Source organism: Miscanthus floridulus, chromosome 15 (assembly GCF_019320115.1).
Source record: "Miscanthus floridulus cultivar M001 chromosome 15, ASM1932011v1, whole genome shotgun sequence".
Lineage (NCBI taxonomy): Eukaryota > Viridiplantae > Streptophyta > Magnoliopsida > Poales > Poaceae > Miscanthus > Miscanthus floridulus.
The window spans coordinates 48075877-48093608 of NC_089594.1; the positions used below are offsets into that span (position 1 = coordinate 48075877).

Sequence of the window (17732 nt, forward strand, 5' to 3'; positions counted from 1 at the left end):
CAACCTATCCTTGAACCATAACACGCCTTCCTCATCTACTCGAAAATGTTTGGTTTCTTGCTCTTTCATCTTGCGCTTGATGTGAAACACACCTGCATCTGTCTTCTGTAGCTCGATAATTCGACTCTATAGAGTACAACTGACAGTGATGTTGTGCAGGACTGCAGGATGAAGGAGCTTTGACAAATGGACATCACTCTCAATCAATGAGTGGCAATGAGACTTTCTGCTTAAGGCATCCGCGACGACTGTTTGCCTTGCCAGGGTGATAGTGCACTTGGAGGTTATAATCCTTGATCAACTCGAGCCATCTTCTCTGACGCATATTTAACTCTGGTTGAGTGAAGATGTACTTGAGACTTTTATGATCAGTGTAGATGTTGCACACATTGCCAAGTAGATAATGTCTCTAGGCCTTCAAAGCATGAACAACTGCAGCGAGTTCCAAGTCATGCATTGGATAATTCACTTCATGCTTCCTGGAGTTGGCGAGAGGTATAAGCAATGACTCTATCCTCTTGCATAAGAACACCTCCTAACCCAATACCTGATGCATCATAGAACACATCAAAAGGTTTCTCGATATCCGGTTGCACCAAAACCGGAGCCGATGTTAGAAGAGTTCACAGGGTATGGAAAGCCGCATCACACTCAGGAGTCCAGACAAACTTCATGTCTTTTTGCAGCAATCGAGTCATAGGCTTGGCTATTTTAGAGAAATCTAGGATGAAGCGACGATAATAGCCAGCCAACCCTAGAAAACTCCGAACCTCATGCACCGAGATTGGAGCCTTCTAGTTCAACACTTCTTGCACCTTGGTGGGATCAACCATAATTCCACCATCCGACAATACGTGTCCAAGAAAAGGTACCTCAGCGAAGCCAAAATTCACATTTGCTGAACTTTGCATACAGCTAGTGTTCTCGCAATCTAGTAAGAACCACCCGCAAATGTTCAACATGATCTTCTTCATTCTCAGAATAGACCAGGATATCATCTATAAATACCACCACAAATTTGTCCAACTCGGGCATAAACACTGAATTCATCAGATACATAAAATGTGCGGGGGCATTGGTCAATCCAAAAGACATAACAAGGTACTCATACAGACCATATCTTGTAGAGAATGCAGTTTTTGGGACATCCTCAGGCCGAATTTTGATTTGATGATACCCAGATCTCAAATCAATCTTGGAAAAGACTTTTGCTTTAGATAACTGATCAAACAAGATATCTATGCGTGGCAGAGGGTACTTATTCTTGATTGTAACTGCATTCAAGGGTCTATAATCTACACACATGCATAGAGATTGATCCTTCTTCTTCACAAAGATGGCTGGGCACCCCCACAGAGATGAACTAGGGCGGATAAGGCCTTTCTTTAGCAGTTCATTCAACTGGGTCTTAAGTTCGGCTAGGTCATTAGGAGGCATTCTATATGGCCTTCTAGAGATGGGAGCTGTACCAGGAAGCAACTCTATCTTGAATTCTACTTCTCGATCCAGGGGCAATCCAGGCAAATCATCGGGGAAAACATCCGGAAAGTCACACACGACAGGGATATCTGCCAGAGACTTTGCTTGCACCGCATTGGTCGTGCAAGAAAGATTGATGTCCCTAGGTAACTGTACTAGAAAACCCTCCTGATTGCTAGGATCTCTGAGCATAACTACCCTAGTCGATGTATCGATAAGCACTCCATGACGGCTCATCCAGTTCATTCCCAATATCACATCGATACCTAGCCCCGGTAAAATTACCAGATCAACCTGATAACTTCGCCCCTCTATCACAAATTGTACATCCCCAACTACCAGCTTGGTTGGGATAATACCACTGGCAGCCCTAATACAATAACCCTCACCCTCAATAGTATATGTTTTCTGCATAAACTTGGATGCAAATGCTGGACTAATGAAGGAATGCGAAGCACCTGAATCAAATAGTACAACTGCGGGGTGTTGGTCAATCAGAAACTTACCGGCAGTCACTACCTCTCCTGAAGGAATCTCAGTAATATTAGTGTGGTTCACTTGTCCCTAACGGCCACCCTGGTAATTATTCTTCTTAGGGTAAGGGCATTCCCTTGCCCAGTGGCCTGTCTTGTTGTAGTTCCAGCACGGCATGTTGCTTCGGTGGAGCCCTAGAACTGCCCTAACTGGTAGTGCCCTTGGGAAGAGAAACTGTAAATGCCTTGCGAAACCTAGTCTTGGCGGGATTCTTCTTCTACGGTGGGTGAAACTTGGCAGGCTGACGCTGGAGGACGGAATGGAGCCCTTTGTGCGACGGGAGCCTTAGATTGTGAGGCACCCGCCTCATAGGCCCTCTTATGACTTTTCGAAGCTGCATATACATGCATTGTTGTTCTCTTGCGATAAGGCATCACTCACAAACTCATTAAAATGAGCACACTTGCAATTTCCCATGGTCTTCATCAGTTTGGGGCTAAGTCCCCGCTTGAAGCTAGCAATCTTCTTAGCATCGGTGTCCACAAACTCGGTAGCGTACCTTGCAAGGTTGTTGAAAGCTTGCAGGTATTCATTTCAGGCTCTTGTTCCCCTGAGTCAGCTTCATGAACTCTGTATGCTTGATCGCCATGAGACCAGGAGGAATGTAATTTCCCCTGAAAGCAGACTTGAACTGATCCCAAGTGATTTGGGCATTAGCAGGCATAGTGGACCGATGATGACTCCACCAAATGCCAGCAGGCCCATGCAGTTGGTGCGATGCGTACTCAGTTTTTAGCACCTTCAGTCAAGCGGAGCAGACGGAACTTCTGCTCGAAGAGTATTCAACCACTCATCAGCTTGTAGAGGCTCCTCAGCCTCCTTGAAGATTGGGGGTTTCGTGTCAAGGAAATCCTTGAAATCACTGTATTGATTTGGATCCGGTCCTTGGCGTGGACCACGGCCATCACTGATTCAGCAATCGTATGGCAGGGCCTCGGCCATAGTGCAGCTGTCCTTCTGCAAGCATTGCTATTAGTTCCGTTGGTGTGGGTGGTGGTGGCAGAAGATCATCATCATCACCCGCACCAGTGGAACAAGTATGAGGCATCTGCACAATGCGCAACCAGTAATTATTGATGATGTCAGCACATTGGAGAGGAACAATATAATCGTGCCAAACTGTATTTACTGACGAGAATGAAAACTTCATACAATAAACAGAGGCAATAATTCATTCTCCAATCACCACATCATCAAGTAGATTACTAGCGCCATATGCAGTGCATTCCAACATGACAAGTTTTAAACTTCACCATTACGATACGCATCCCGAAGGGAGCGAATTAAAGTACATTACAAGTATGACTGCAAAAGCTTAACTAGTGAGACTTGCTAACGAACTGCTCATCGAAGTGATCACTGTCCACATCGGAGACACCTTGAACTTCTTCTGGGTATTGCTCTTCTTCTAACTCTAAAGTGGCATCCCAGTGATGTGTCACACGATCCAATTCTTGTGCAGCCTCATCTATCTCAATAGTGAGGTTTGACCCCACTGTTGCAGACGATAATTTGCAATACCGCGAATCTCCTCAACTTCATTGCTAAGAGATTGCACTTTATACTTGGGATAAGCAATTATAAGGGAGGGAGTAATGCAATATGAATGTCATGAGTGAATATGATGCATGCTCGTTCCGTACGTCCTCACAAACCTAAGAAAATTTAAGCTTTAGCGGACTATACGGTGGCATACATACGTTCTCTCAATTAGTGGTAACTAGTCGATCTACATGGTGCAGTTGTTAGCGTACCTGCAGAAAAACTTCATTATAGCCCAACCCAACAAGATATAATGCTAATTACACAAGTAGTACTAAGATACTCTCCATATATACATCCCCCGATATATATACTTCGGTATCCAAACTACCCGACAAATGTACCCACAATTAAGTACCTTCATATATACATATATGCAACATGTAAATACTCCAGTAACCACAACTAATCTCCCCTAGACCGACGGTTGGACGGTCATGCTCTCGCAACTCACACTTACCTTAGCGTAGAGGCAATTGATCCATACATTACCATTCTAACGAATGGCACCCATGCAATATCACGCCGCATGGACGACGAAATAGAAACAATCAATTCCCCCAAGTTAGTAATTATATACTAAGCCACCTAGAAGTCCTTAAGTGGGCTATAAGGGATGTGATCACCAGTATACCATAAAAATTTTGATTTTTGAACACTTATATATAACTATAAGTTTGAAAACCATTTTAACAACAAAAACTTTTGTTTTAAATAGCCGTAAGACATGTTTAATGTTGAATCTAGCTCTGATACCAGCTGTCACAGAACCGACCAATTTATAAGAGCACAAGTACAAAAACAATCGCCGAAACGATCAAATTCTCGAACTTGAGCCCATATAAACCCGGTAGTCAACCGAAATCTCGAAGGATTTCAAACCAACTTGCATACAACCAAGATCACAGTAATCCAACATAACATATCGTACGTTACAACATTTGTCAGAATGTTCACAATTAGATTACATCATCACAGAGTCATCGTTATTACAAAACAAGTCTTGTAAGCATGCGGAAGCAAATAGTTTAACTCACACACCGAGTTCAAATACACATACTGGTTTGCTGATCACAAACCGCAAAAGCATTCTGATAAGAGAACAGAGATCATGCCCATGATCTAGTCTTCATCACCCGCTAGGTGGAGACAATACTTGCAGAATCCCTAATATAGAAGGTCATCTACAACAAGAGGGAATAAACCCTAAGTACGAAATGTACTCAGCTAGACTTACCCGTTGAAAACCAAACAAATGACACCAAGGATTATGCATAGCTTAATGTAGGGGGAGCTGGCTGACACTTACTTTTTGCAGAAAAGCATAAATAGTATGATCAACTCTTATCCTGACTAGCAGTGACTTTTTAGTCATTATCCTATCATCTATGTTAGCACCTGTACTAAGCAATCATTTTATTAGGGTGCAAACATTAATAACCATATTAGGTATTCATTGTGGCAACCTTATCATCATCATCCATTTAACCATATCGTTAAATTAATTGAATCTACATTGCCGCTGCTCAGTCAAGTTCTCACTATTCGAGAGAGACGGTGATTTGAATCGATTCCTATCCAGCTGGAGGGGTATTCCTAAACACAAACCCTGCTTCCCCCGTCAGGGTCGCAAACAAGTCACCTTTGGTACGATTCAGGAGTCATGAGTCTGAACAGATCGACATCCTCAGAGAACCACTCTGCCAAGGTTGTTCGGGACTCTAACCCGCCTTGGACTTATGCCAATGGCTCTCCGCACATCCTTACTACCTCCAGAATGTCGCCACTGCTCATGTCCCCGGCCTGAGTCAAGCTACTAGGCTTCGCGGTCAGAATGACTTATCTAGCCAGCTAAGTGTTAGGCTATGTTCAACATGACATGAGGACGTACAGCGTATCGGTCCTTAAACGACTCAGACGGAGTCACTATGTTCAAACCTACACAAGACCCTGCCCGGTCTTAATTCATTATTCACATGGTTCTTTTCCACGATAGCGAATATAGCCAACCGTGATCCACCTCATCCTAAAGCTCGCAGGTGACAGGAAATCACCTGACTTCTACCGCACTAAGCATGGCTAAGCATTTAACCCGTTCCTGAACTTAAATAGGATTCCAGTGCGATATCTGGACAAGGAAGGATATATAATGCAGCAATTGGTTCCAACCAACTCCTATACTTAATGCATCATCAACAATAAAAGATACTCAATGTATTTATAAAAACATGGGAGGCTTAATATGCTCTGGGGCTTGCCTTTCAGGAATGAGGAAGGCTGGTGGTCAGGGCACTCGGGCAATTCCTCTGCGGCGACTGCTTCGTCGGCTTCCTGCACCTCGGGTTCCTCCTCCTGGTTGGCTCCCTCGAACTCCAGCAACGTCACTCCCTCCGGCACACCTATTGCATGAATGCGCAAGATAAATATCATGGATGCACATGAACGAATGTCAGGGATGCTCGGGGAATGCACATGTTCGCTGTAGTTTGCATATTCCAATTTAAGCCCCATTCAAATCACTTTCACTTACCACGTTTATACAACCTAATGTATAATTGCTCATCTTTAGTTAATGACCTAGCACCTGCACCTAAGCATATTCTCAAGTTAGGCTAACCCCTAAACAATCAACGAGAACATTGCACAAGCATACACTCAAGCATTTGTATTTCAACCAATTGGAGACTATGTAGTGGTACAGTAAACTAGCCCTAACTGGAGATTTATAAATCCAATTGATATGCAACAAGACAATATAGAAAGCTTATAAAATTGTCTACAAAACATTTTCAGACCTCCAAGCATGATTCAACACTTTACCAAGTCGAATTCATAAATCAATAGAACTCTGTCCTTACAAGGCAGAGAGTAGGTAAAACTGGAACCTAACTTTAAATAGCTGTAGTTTCTAAACTACTGGGCCAAATGCCCTCAAATTTTGACAGGAGCTAGATACATAAATTATCTACAACTCTTGTATTCATTACAATCAAAGAAAACCAAAATATCCTGGGGAGCTTTCTAAAGTCCCCAGATCTGTCCAGAGGGACATATTGCAAACGAAATAATTAGTAACTCATGATGTAAACATATAATTGGACAAAACTAAATCTACTCACATGTCACACATATCACAAGAACACCAGAAAGTAGGGTGTTCATTCCCAAAACATTTCCTCTAATACCTTTCTTAATTTATTTCATTAATTAGAGGAAATAGTAAACATATATAAAAGCTACCCCATTTAATCTACAAAAATTACAGTAGACACTACATTCCCTAAGTAGACTACCATAAAAATTTCACACCATTTGAGTAAGTATAACAACCTACACAAAAATGGTAAGGCAGAATGGCTTAAAATGGCATAATTAGGAAACCTTAGTGAAAAGTGTCAAGCAACAGATTTCATATTTTTCCTAGCATCCTTAGGGTACTAGGATACTCTCCAACAAATTTCATGGTCAATGGATTCATAAATAATTTACTAAAATTCACCCAAGTATCTACCAATGACAAAAGGAAAATCTATAACTCAAAAACTACACATGCAATGACTCTCAAATTTTAACCAGAGCTTCTACCATACAAGACTAGCTTACCCACAAAATTTCATAATTTTTGGATCACAGAAACTCAAGATATGATTTAAACAAGTTTGCATGCATTCAAAAACACTTTTCAAGTTCCTATTTAATTCATCCAAAATTTCTACATAATGTGTTCAAGACATATTTTTCTTAAATACTAGACCTAACTATGAGTCTAACAAAATTGGAACCATCCAATTTGGATCTACAAAACAGGAGATACAAAAATATCAAATCAGCATTCAAAACTGCATTTTTGAGCTATCCTTAGAAACAAGTAGTCATTGACAAGTGGGACCCGGCTGTAAGCCGGACCCACCGGTCAGCGAGACGAAACAGAGGAGGCGCACGTGGCGGCGCGGCACATGGCGAGGCTCGCCGGCAGCGGCTCCTCCGGTGAAATCGACGGCACCGGCGTGATCTCCGTGCTGAGGGGGTTCGATTGGTGCTACAAGCTAGAGCTACGGCCTAGCGGAGGGAGCTTGTAGCCGGTGATGGCGGCGCGGCAAAGCTCCGCGCGTGAGCTGCCAGTGATGGTAAGCCATGGCTGGGTCAACCGAGCATGGCACGAGCAACAGGAAGTCGCCACCGTGCTATCCCAGCAAAGAGAAGAGGCAGGGAGGGTTCCTAGCTACCTCGACCACGGCGGCCTCAGCTCTGGCGAGGGTGCGACGGCGCGGAAATGCCGACTGCGGCCTCACCTGAGGTTGATTGACCGCACGGAGATGATGACGAGCAAGAGGAGATCTCGGTGGAGCTTCGGTGAAGGTGTAGTGCGCGTTTTTGCAGTGGTGAGTGCGTGGGAGCTTGACGAAGCTCTCGGTGGCAATGGAGGAGCGGTGGTTCCGTTGCTTCGGCTGCGGAGGAGAGGCAAGGAAGCAAGGAAATGAATGAGGCACAGGGGGGGCTCTCGGTGGCATGCTGTGGTTTCAAATGCCGAGCTCAGGCCCAATGTGGCCTGGCCGGTCAGGCCATCGGCGACGCGTGGCGCCACGCGGTGGTGAAGTTCTGTAACCGGTCGGACTACTGTAGCATCGATTTAGTGAAAACGATCAGCCTGACAATGTCACTTTACAGTGCTTGATATCCTAAACTATGGAGAATCAGTGAAAACAACATACAAGTAAGTTGTAGCCCTACATATAGTCTACAATTTCTATAAAAAGACCAAGACCTAATTCCCAAAGAATCATGAGTAAAATCATGCCAAAGTTGGCTCAATCAAACTAGAAATGGCAGTTAAGACTTAGCAAATTTTTCAAGTGTTGACTCCACCTTCAAATCTGACTTGTGGGTCCTTTTTGAACATGTTGTACACATTTTCATGAGATGGCCATAAAACAACTTTTGTTCCTTATATAATTTGCTACAACTTTGTTTTAGGTTGCTTCAGACATGCAAACATCCTAAGCTACACTTTTTAAATAGTCAAACAAAAGGGTTTAGGGGTCAAAATTGGTCAAACCAAGACTTGGGAACCTAATTAGTCAAAGTGATCAACATGAACAATGTTCCAAATGACATTCTAGGTGTAACTAGGTTACCTTAAAAGAGTTTTTAGCCACACCATACATTGGTCACACAAGAATCAAGCAAGGTATGTACTGAAACAATGAAAAACACATGAAATGTTACAACTGTTTCATAATCATGTTTCACTTGTTTCATAATCTTGTTGCATAGTACTAACTAACTTTGTTTCACTAAGTGAGTGACACATGTTGCACTTAAGTGTTGCACACTTTACATTTCATAAAAGAAACAACACACATGAAATATACAACATGTTGTAATGTTTCGAAATCATGTTTCATGTGATAGAAGTGCACGAATGGATGCATGATGCTTATGTTCATGAAATGCAGTGCAAATGTGGAGGCCAAACACCTGGGGTGTTACACCCTAATCTCCAATTGCCAACCCATTGGTTCCCCGTTCCGTTTCTCTCCTTGTTGTTTTGCCGGATCGTTATGTAGCAAGCCCTCATTTCCAATTTCGTACCTAATTGCTTCCTTCCTAGGTTTTCATATCTCTAGATGAATAATTATAATTATCTATATATCCTCTATTCTATCATGCAGCGAGTCGGTGCCGTTGAGGTCCTATTTGCAGTTGTCAGTCAACTTGGGGCCAAGCTCGTGAGTACGGATCGAGGCCAAGCCTCAGAATTGATAGTTGATAGTTGTTTCTTATCAACGGTAGTTGTTCTTTTCAGATCCATCAAATGGTTCATTTCAAGAATGTTGGAGGTGGTCCCGGTGATGAGGATCCGAGACATCCGCTGTGCTTGCCTAGTAGATCCAAAAGACAATGTGATGAAAAAGCTTACAACAAAGAAGCAGAAGTATCCAGATGTAGATACAGCTAGAGCCGTCGTAGTTGCAGTAGCAGCAGAGCATACAGAGGTAGGAGGTGCTAGGAGTGGAGTCCAGATCATAGATCAGCTCTCTCCTTCTACTAGAGCCACACTAGAATAGGTTGAGTGCCATCATGGTGGTCTAGCTAGGACTATCATGGTTGCAGGATGGTGAGTTATCTTAGATGAGAGTCAGCCTCAAGAGGGGTCATAGTAGGAGCCATAGCCAGTAGCGCAGACTTAGGAGGGAGAGCGGGCCATAGAGATAGAGCAGGCACCTCAGCCACAGCTTCACCGCTCTAGACGTACCCATGTGCCAGTCACTCTGAGGTCTAAGACTCAGCAGAGGGGTTCACATCCACCGCCTAATTTCTTCTGCCACTACATTTATTCAATAGAATCCGAGATGTGACCCATGGCTTTGTCATCTCTACTCTTAACGTCTTCCCCTGCTCATATCGGTTCTTTTGCTTGGCATGACGTCTCCTAATTTCTCTGTACTCATCAACCAATATTTGCATCTTGGGATCGACTGTTCTAGCTTCTTTTGATTTGGTTGATGTTAGGACCTTAGTTTTTCCTTTGAATAACCTAGCATCAACCATGTTTTGATCTCCTAGGAAAGGATTATCATCAACTTTCATTTTCTGAGGCGTATCAAATTTGATCTGCCCTTTCTCCAGCAAGAAATCGAAGAGTTTATCTGATTTGGTGACATCAAAGTCATAGCTCTCCTCAACTCCTCTTTCCCAAGGATTTGGCACCATCACTGTCTTCTTGCCCCAATTCCATTTAGCTGCAGCAACCTCTTCTTCTTCATCTTCATAGCCATCATCAACTGAGTATGGATCATAAGCTTTGGCTACTGAGGTACTCTTCTGGAACTAGGTATCTCTGTGCATACTCTGAAATTGGCTATTAAGCGCTGCTACTCGTTGAGCCAATTGTTCCAAGTTATCAAATTCTTGTCCCAACAGCTTTTCTTTCCACATCAGTAGCATTCCTTGAATAGCCAAAGCAGCTAGTTGATCATCGGCCAAGTTTAAGGTGAAGCACAAGTTCCTGGTCTCTCGAAACCTCTGAAGAAATTTAGTGCCTGATTCATTAGTCTTTTGTCTTATGGTTGTCAGATCAATAATCTTCTTTTCTCTTGTCCCAGTATAAAAATATATATGAAACTTCTTCTCTAGGTCAACCCAATTGGTAATGGAATTGACTAGCAATGATGAAAACCAAGTGAAGGTTGGCCCTGATAGGGACAAAGAGAAGAAATGAACTCGATGGGCATCTTCAACTGCTTTACCCAATTGTGTAAGATACCAACTAACATGTTCTATCGTTCTTGTACTGTCTTGACCAGTGAACTTAGCGAATTCTAGGAGCCTATAATTTGTTGGAAGAGCAACCAAATCATACCATTCTAGATATGGGCGTTTGTATGAAAAGGTCAGCCCTTTTGGCTTTAGATCGAACTGATTCTTCATCATCTCAGTCACCTTCAGCAATAACTCATTAGCTTGTGGATTTGGATTCCTCTGTACCTGCTGACCCATCTATGAATTGAAATCCCATGCGCCTTGATATCCTAGATTTGGCATCATGTGGAGGGTGTTATAATCTATGCTATAGTGATACCCTTGTGGAATCTCAATCTGCTGAGTCCTTTGCTGGCTTGCTGCTTCAAGTCTCTAATTATAGATATAAGGATCTATATCTCTATGGATCCTTTGAGCTGATGGTGCTATTTTTTGAGCCGACGATGGTATGTGGCCTGATGTGCCAAAATTGATCACCTGGTTACGACTTTGCCCTGCCGGCTGTTGCACATGTTGTACTGGTGGTCTAGGATGGTACTATGTTTGATTTGTAGTAGTTCCTTGAGTTTGTTTAGATGAACCCTAAACTGTCTAGACATCACCACTACCAGCCAGTGTTGCTTCTTGATGGCTGGTACCGACTTGATTGGTCCCCTAGGTCAATGGATCTAGAATGTTATAATAAGCCGGTCCACCTTGACCAACTAGAAATCCATGAATTGCCTCTTTCAAGGAGTTATGGAATACGTCCATGAAAGCTTCATTATGGCTTAACATGGCATCACAAATAGATTTGTCGATAACCTCCTTAAAGAAACACCTGTCTTTAGCTTCATTTGTGTCCATCTACCCATGTAACAGAACTCTTGGTAGTGGAAATTTCTGAACAATTATGTTGTCACGTGTTTTTGTGTAGGACAACAAACATTTGTTGTGAAACTCTTCTATAGCCTTGCTGATGATACCCTTATCCCCATCAGGTAGATCTTCATAATGTAGCATAAGGATGTCATCATTGTTGTGAACTGCCATGACGATTGTGGGGTCCCACCGGGCATGCCAGAAATGTGTGTCGACACAGAATTTTTGTCCCGTGCCGAGGACACACGCAGTAAGCCGGAAGGGTCCGCTCAATAGAGCAGATCCGCCTAGCTTCAGCGCAAGGGTGGTCGATCCTGTGCGATCCTCCCAAGACGTGCCAGTCAATTTGACCCTACAATTGACAAGGAGAGAGTTCATCCGTAATTAAGGGCAGAACTTGCCGGTGTTGCCAAACAGTCCCGAATGTACGGCTATGAGAGCCGATATAAAAGGAGATCGACTAAAAAGTCAATTCCAATATATTCATGAGAATAAATCAATTAGAGCTCATGGGGTTGTGTAAAGAGAATTAGTTATCATTCAGGATAAATATAATTAATCGAACATATATTAATCAATGGCAATAAGATATCAACAATGATCAGTTTGTGCTGAGCCAATGATTATAATTAACAGAACCCCTTTTTATATAAAGAAATAATTCAACACCACTTAACCGTTTAATAAAGATAAATCTAATAAACATGTTAGATCTCATCTATCACCATGACCAGTGGGGCATGAGGTAGAATCATGCAGGCCATAGAAATAATAGTATACTCGATGACCCTAAATCATTACTAATATCAGTGGAGCATGAGGCAGAATCATACAGGCCTTAATACAATAATAAGATCATGGGGCTATCATATATTTTAACCTATCTTTACTTCAATGGTCTTGTGATGCAAACTATTCATGAAAGCGCTCGATATCAGCTAAAACAGCCGATTCAGGCTTGACGCACAGTTAAAGTCATGCCTTACCAGTAATAGATCTACTAAATATCGATCCCCACTCCACGGTGCTAATAGTGGGGTGTGAGACAGAATCACACAGGCCATGATAGCGGGCCATGGAATGGTTCTCTCTACCCAATGGATCTACTCAAAACACAACATGCCTTAACCGCACGTTATGCACGATCAAGATTGATGTAAAACAACCAATAAGACATAACTCATCATTTAAGGTGTAGATTGGATCAATTTTTAGGTTAGCAAATGATGGGTCAAATAAGATATAAGGCCGATCTAAATTAATCTCAATCGGACAGAGTGATATTGTTGTAATTAGATAAATAATGAAAGCAATAAGCAATATCGGTAACTTAATGAATCTACCAAAGACTGCCATTCTAAGGTAGAGCCGATAACTTGACCTTGATCTAATTCAAGCAGTGGGGTGTGAGGCAGAATCACACATGCCATACTTGAATTAAACAAGAGTCAATAACTAGCTTATACCAGAGCCACAGTGGGGGTGGACCGGATCGATGCAGCCATACGAACAGAGGTATAAACCATGATGATACTTATAGACAAGCAGTGGAGGTCGACCGAATCGATGCAGCTATACTTGCTAAAGAACTCATCGAGATCTACTCTACTCCTACTCCTAAGGGGTGGCCAGAGCCAAAATGACTTGTATTTGGATTGATTGATTCCTTTTTTACAATAGCCGGGGTTTGGTATTTATACCCGAGCCCTAGGCATGACTCCTGTCCTAAGCATGACTTATTACAATTTTTGACCCTAGAGAAAACATTCCTAATTTAAGATAACTTGGACTCTAATCTTTCCTTTTTGTAGAGTCCGGCATGCTTCGTCCTGGCACTGAACATAGCCTCTGTTGTTATCCGCTGGCGCTATCTTTGGAAAGCCGATTCCATTTTCTACATCTGAATCAGCTAGTCCCGATCTGCACGTAATTGATTCCTTGGTGACATGATTTTGGGAACTTTCGGGTCCCTACAACATCTTCTTCCAAATTTTGGTGTAAACATCTATATTCCACCATGCTAGGTCTAGTTATTATATCATAGGGCTCATGGTAGACTTTGTCTATTTAACTCTCCTAGTTGGTAGGCTGGGCTATGACCCAAAGTACTATCACATTTCTTCTAGTCATTTGTTTACCCTTAGTCACTAAAAAGATAAATCGCTCGCTCTCCCATCTAGCAATATCCAGAGTAGCTTGTATTTAGTAGTTTAGTTTATGTAGTTCACATTCAACTTCCACTATCATCTACCTACCTTGGATGCACTTAGGCTTCCCTTAGCAATCCTAACAGTAAATATAAAATCTAGCCTTCCGTCTTCCCTTGGAAAAAATATAAATTCAACACTCAGTATTCACCGAGCGAAGTGCTACGTGATAGTTTTGTGTGCTTGTAGAATTCCTCCAATAGTTGTTAAGAAGTATCAACAAGCATTTCTGGTGCCATTGCCAATGAAGGCAACTGGCCTCAGATTTATATTAGTGCTAGTCTTGCTAACTAGGATTTTAGTTATCCTAATTAGTTTATCCTTGTTTCCTCAAATCCTATCACTACCCTACATGACCATGGATGACAAGTCCATTCGTGATTTTTCTGCACCCTCGGCTGCTAATGTAGCCATCGGACCCAATGTTATCAATGGGGAGGCTAACTTTGAGCTTAAGCCAATGTTAATTACAATGGTTCAAGCTAGTCCATTTTGTGGAAAAGCCCACGAGGATTCAAATGCTCACCTCCAACACTTTTTGGAGATTTGTAGCACATTTACCATTAAGGGAGTGAACCAAAAGTCTATACGTCTTTGCCTTTCCCCTTCTCTTTGTTAGGAAAGGCTAAATAATGGTTTAACTCTAACCACAACAGCTGTAGATACATGAGACAAGTGTTCCAATGCTTTCCTAGTCAAGTTTTTCCCTATGGGGAAGCTAATGCTCTTCACAATAAGATCTCTAGTTTTCAACAACTAGCAGTTGAATCGATTCCTGAAGCTTGGGAATGAATGCAAGAGTACATCTCCACATGCCCACACCATGGCATGGAAGACTGGCTTTTGATTCAGAACTTGTACCATGGATTAGTGCCATTAGATATGAGCCATTTAGATGTTGTTACTGGTGGAACATTCTTTTTGCTAAGTGTTGTAGATGCAAAGACACTGATCAAGAAGATGGTTTCCAACCAAGGATGGAGCAACAATCAACCCTGTAAATGAGATATGCATTCAGTTAAAGAAATTGACATGCTTGCAGCTAAGATGGATCTACTCATGAAGCGAGTAGAACATTATGAGAAGTTGAGTGCCCAAGAGACACTCAAAGCCATGGATACCCACATGACTTGCGAAGTGGAGAAGTTGGACATTCAAGAAATTCCTAGTCCCAAGACCTAGGAGGACCTCAACTTCATCAACACCAACAACAGGATTTCATCCAAAACAACATCAAGGATGGAATCAGTGCTCCAACAATCAGGTAGGTAATAATTATTACTCTTCTTGTTTGAATAATCAAGGTAAGAATAGTTATGCTTCCCTAAAAGATCTTGTTTATAGCAATGGTAGAATGACTAATAGCAAAAATAAAAAGTTGCATGCTCATGACAAGATGTTGGAAAGTATAAATGCTAAATTGGATGAGTTTTCTTCTACTTTGAAGAATCAACTTAGTTTTAATAAGATGATAGAAACCCAATTAGCTCAAATTGCTACTACTATCCCATCCTATGAAAAAGATAGAATTCATGGCAATCCTGAAGGAACCATGGAGACAACCAACCTTGTCACATCAAGGTATGACTTTTCTAAAAATGGTTGGGGATTTCCTATGAAGAAAGGTGATACTAGGAACCCCATCATTACTTGCTCCATAGGACCCCACACTTTTCATAATGTCATTTGTGATCTAGGGTCTGGTGTTAACATTATGTCTAAGGAAACTTATGGTAGATTGTTGTACAATCCCATAGCTTCAACCTCAGTTTACTTACAATTAGGTGATCAATCCACCCTGTTACCTCGAGGGAGTAGCCACTGATTTATTAGTTAAAGTTAGGAGTGCTTATGTTCCAATAGATTTTATGATCTTAGATGTGGGTAACACCAAGGACACACCTTTAATCCTTGGTCATCCTTTCCTTAATACTGCAAATGCTTACATATGTGTGGCTTCTAGGCAAATACAATTCCACTTTGCTAGAAAGAAAGAAATATTTGCTTTTGCCTCTAGACAACCCCTCTTTGATGAGAAACATGAAAAGAAGAAGCATGAAAACAGAATCAAGATGAAGAAACCAAAGCTGATTGAAGAACCAGAGATGCATGTCAAGAAAAAGAAGAATAGAAAGAGATGGCGTAAAAAGAAAGATTCATCCTCAAATTCATCATCCCCTGATCCTAATAAGGCCTCCGAGGTGGAACAAGAGGAAACACATTCACTCTAAGAAGAATGACCTTGAGCCCATGAAAAAGGTAAGTTCTTTATCTCTTGCATTATTTACTGCATTTCATTAGTTGCATCTCATATTTAAATTTCCAATAAATTTGCATTGCATGATTAGTTAGTTGCATTAAGCTACTCTATGTTAATAAATAAAGTTCTATAGTAGTTATGCATGTTAGGATAGGATTTGCATTAAAAAACAACAACATATAAAAAATAATAAAAATGAATAAATAATATTCAGTAGTAGTCATACTGAATAAGTTATCTAGTAGCAATAGGTTTGGTCATTGTGGGGGCTACGACCCAGGATACCCACGACAAACTTCATGGGATGTGCTCCTAGGGGCGGTCTAGCCCATAAGACAAAGACCTATGGTGTACGGCACTACTCAGCGTGTACCGCAAGACATCAAGGGCGATATCCTAAAGATACTTCGAGATCTGTTAGGATACATTCAATCCCATGATTTATGTAATCGGTTATTACTTTTTGGTTATCTCCTAGATCTAACTGACTTGTAACCCTACCACCCAGACTATATAAGGTGGGCAGGGACCCCCTCAAAACACATGCAATATCATACAATCACCAATACAATCCAACAGACCATAGGAGTAGGGTATTATGTCGTGCGGATGGCCCAAACCTGTATAACTCTTGTGTCTCTGTTGCCTTCTTGTTCTTGAGTACACGCATCTCTGCCGATCAATCTACCTTTGTTGGATACCCCTTGGAGGACTGTCGATGATATTCTATCGACAATTGGCATGCTAGGTAGGGGTGTGCATGTTGTTTCCATGATGAACAAGATGGTATGTTTTGTAGGCTCTTCGTCCTTCCCATAGCCTGGCTAGATCTTTATGGTCGGATCGATCTCTTGGGTCATCAACGCTAACGGAGACAGAGAGATCATCGATCTGGTGTAGATTGATTCTGCATTGACCACACCAGCACCTGCAACAGCAGACCCGATCTCAGAACTACCTCTAAGATTGTCTTCACCAACAACTTGTCGCCTGCTCCCCCGCTATCTGAGGAAGCAGATCAACAACGACGATCTAATTGCCTCCATCGATCAGGTTGGCCAGAAGCTCACCAACTGCCTCTCCATCATGGAATTAGCTCTAACCACTCTGGTTTAGTGCCGACCACCCTCCGATTATGATCCATTGAAGGCAGATTAGGAAACTCTAGGGGTTACGGCCCTACCCTTTGGGCTCACCAGCATCATCGCCTCCTACAAAGATGCCCTAAGGGGCAAATTCACCGGCAAGGTGGGAGACACCTATCCTCTTGCCTGATCCAATCACCGACTAGCTCTTGCTGACTAGTCAACATGCTGCAAATTGGCCGACACCTCAAAGCATCCCTCCACACCATCCTAGAGGAAAATCCAGACTCCAAGCCCTAGGGCTCTATGGAGACTATCGCTGAAACCACCATCGTCCAACCTCCTCTCCCTTCCTTCCAAGGAGGTGGGATCTTTAACTTTAGTGTTGATAGCCCTACATGAGATGGAGAAACTAACAAGGACCGCACTGCTCGTGTCAACTGGAATGCCAACCATGCATAGCACTGAGCAAATGAGGCTGCTGTTGTGCTAGCCGAGGCT

The 17732-nt window shown here is 42.2% G+C and overlaps 1 non-coding gene across 1 annotated transcript; it reads right to left on the minus strand.

Annotated features, from left to right (window-relative positions):
- Positions 1–14607: 14607 nt before the first annotated feature.
- LOC136509796 (small nucleolar RNA R71) lies at positions 14608–14716 on the minus strand. Its single transcript, XR_010772536.1, has one exon. It is a non-coding gene; the product is annotated as a small nucleolar RNA R71 (small nucleolar RNA).
- Between the last annotated feature and the right edge of the window lie 3016 nt (positions 14717–17732).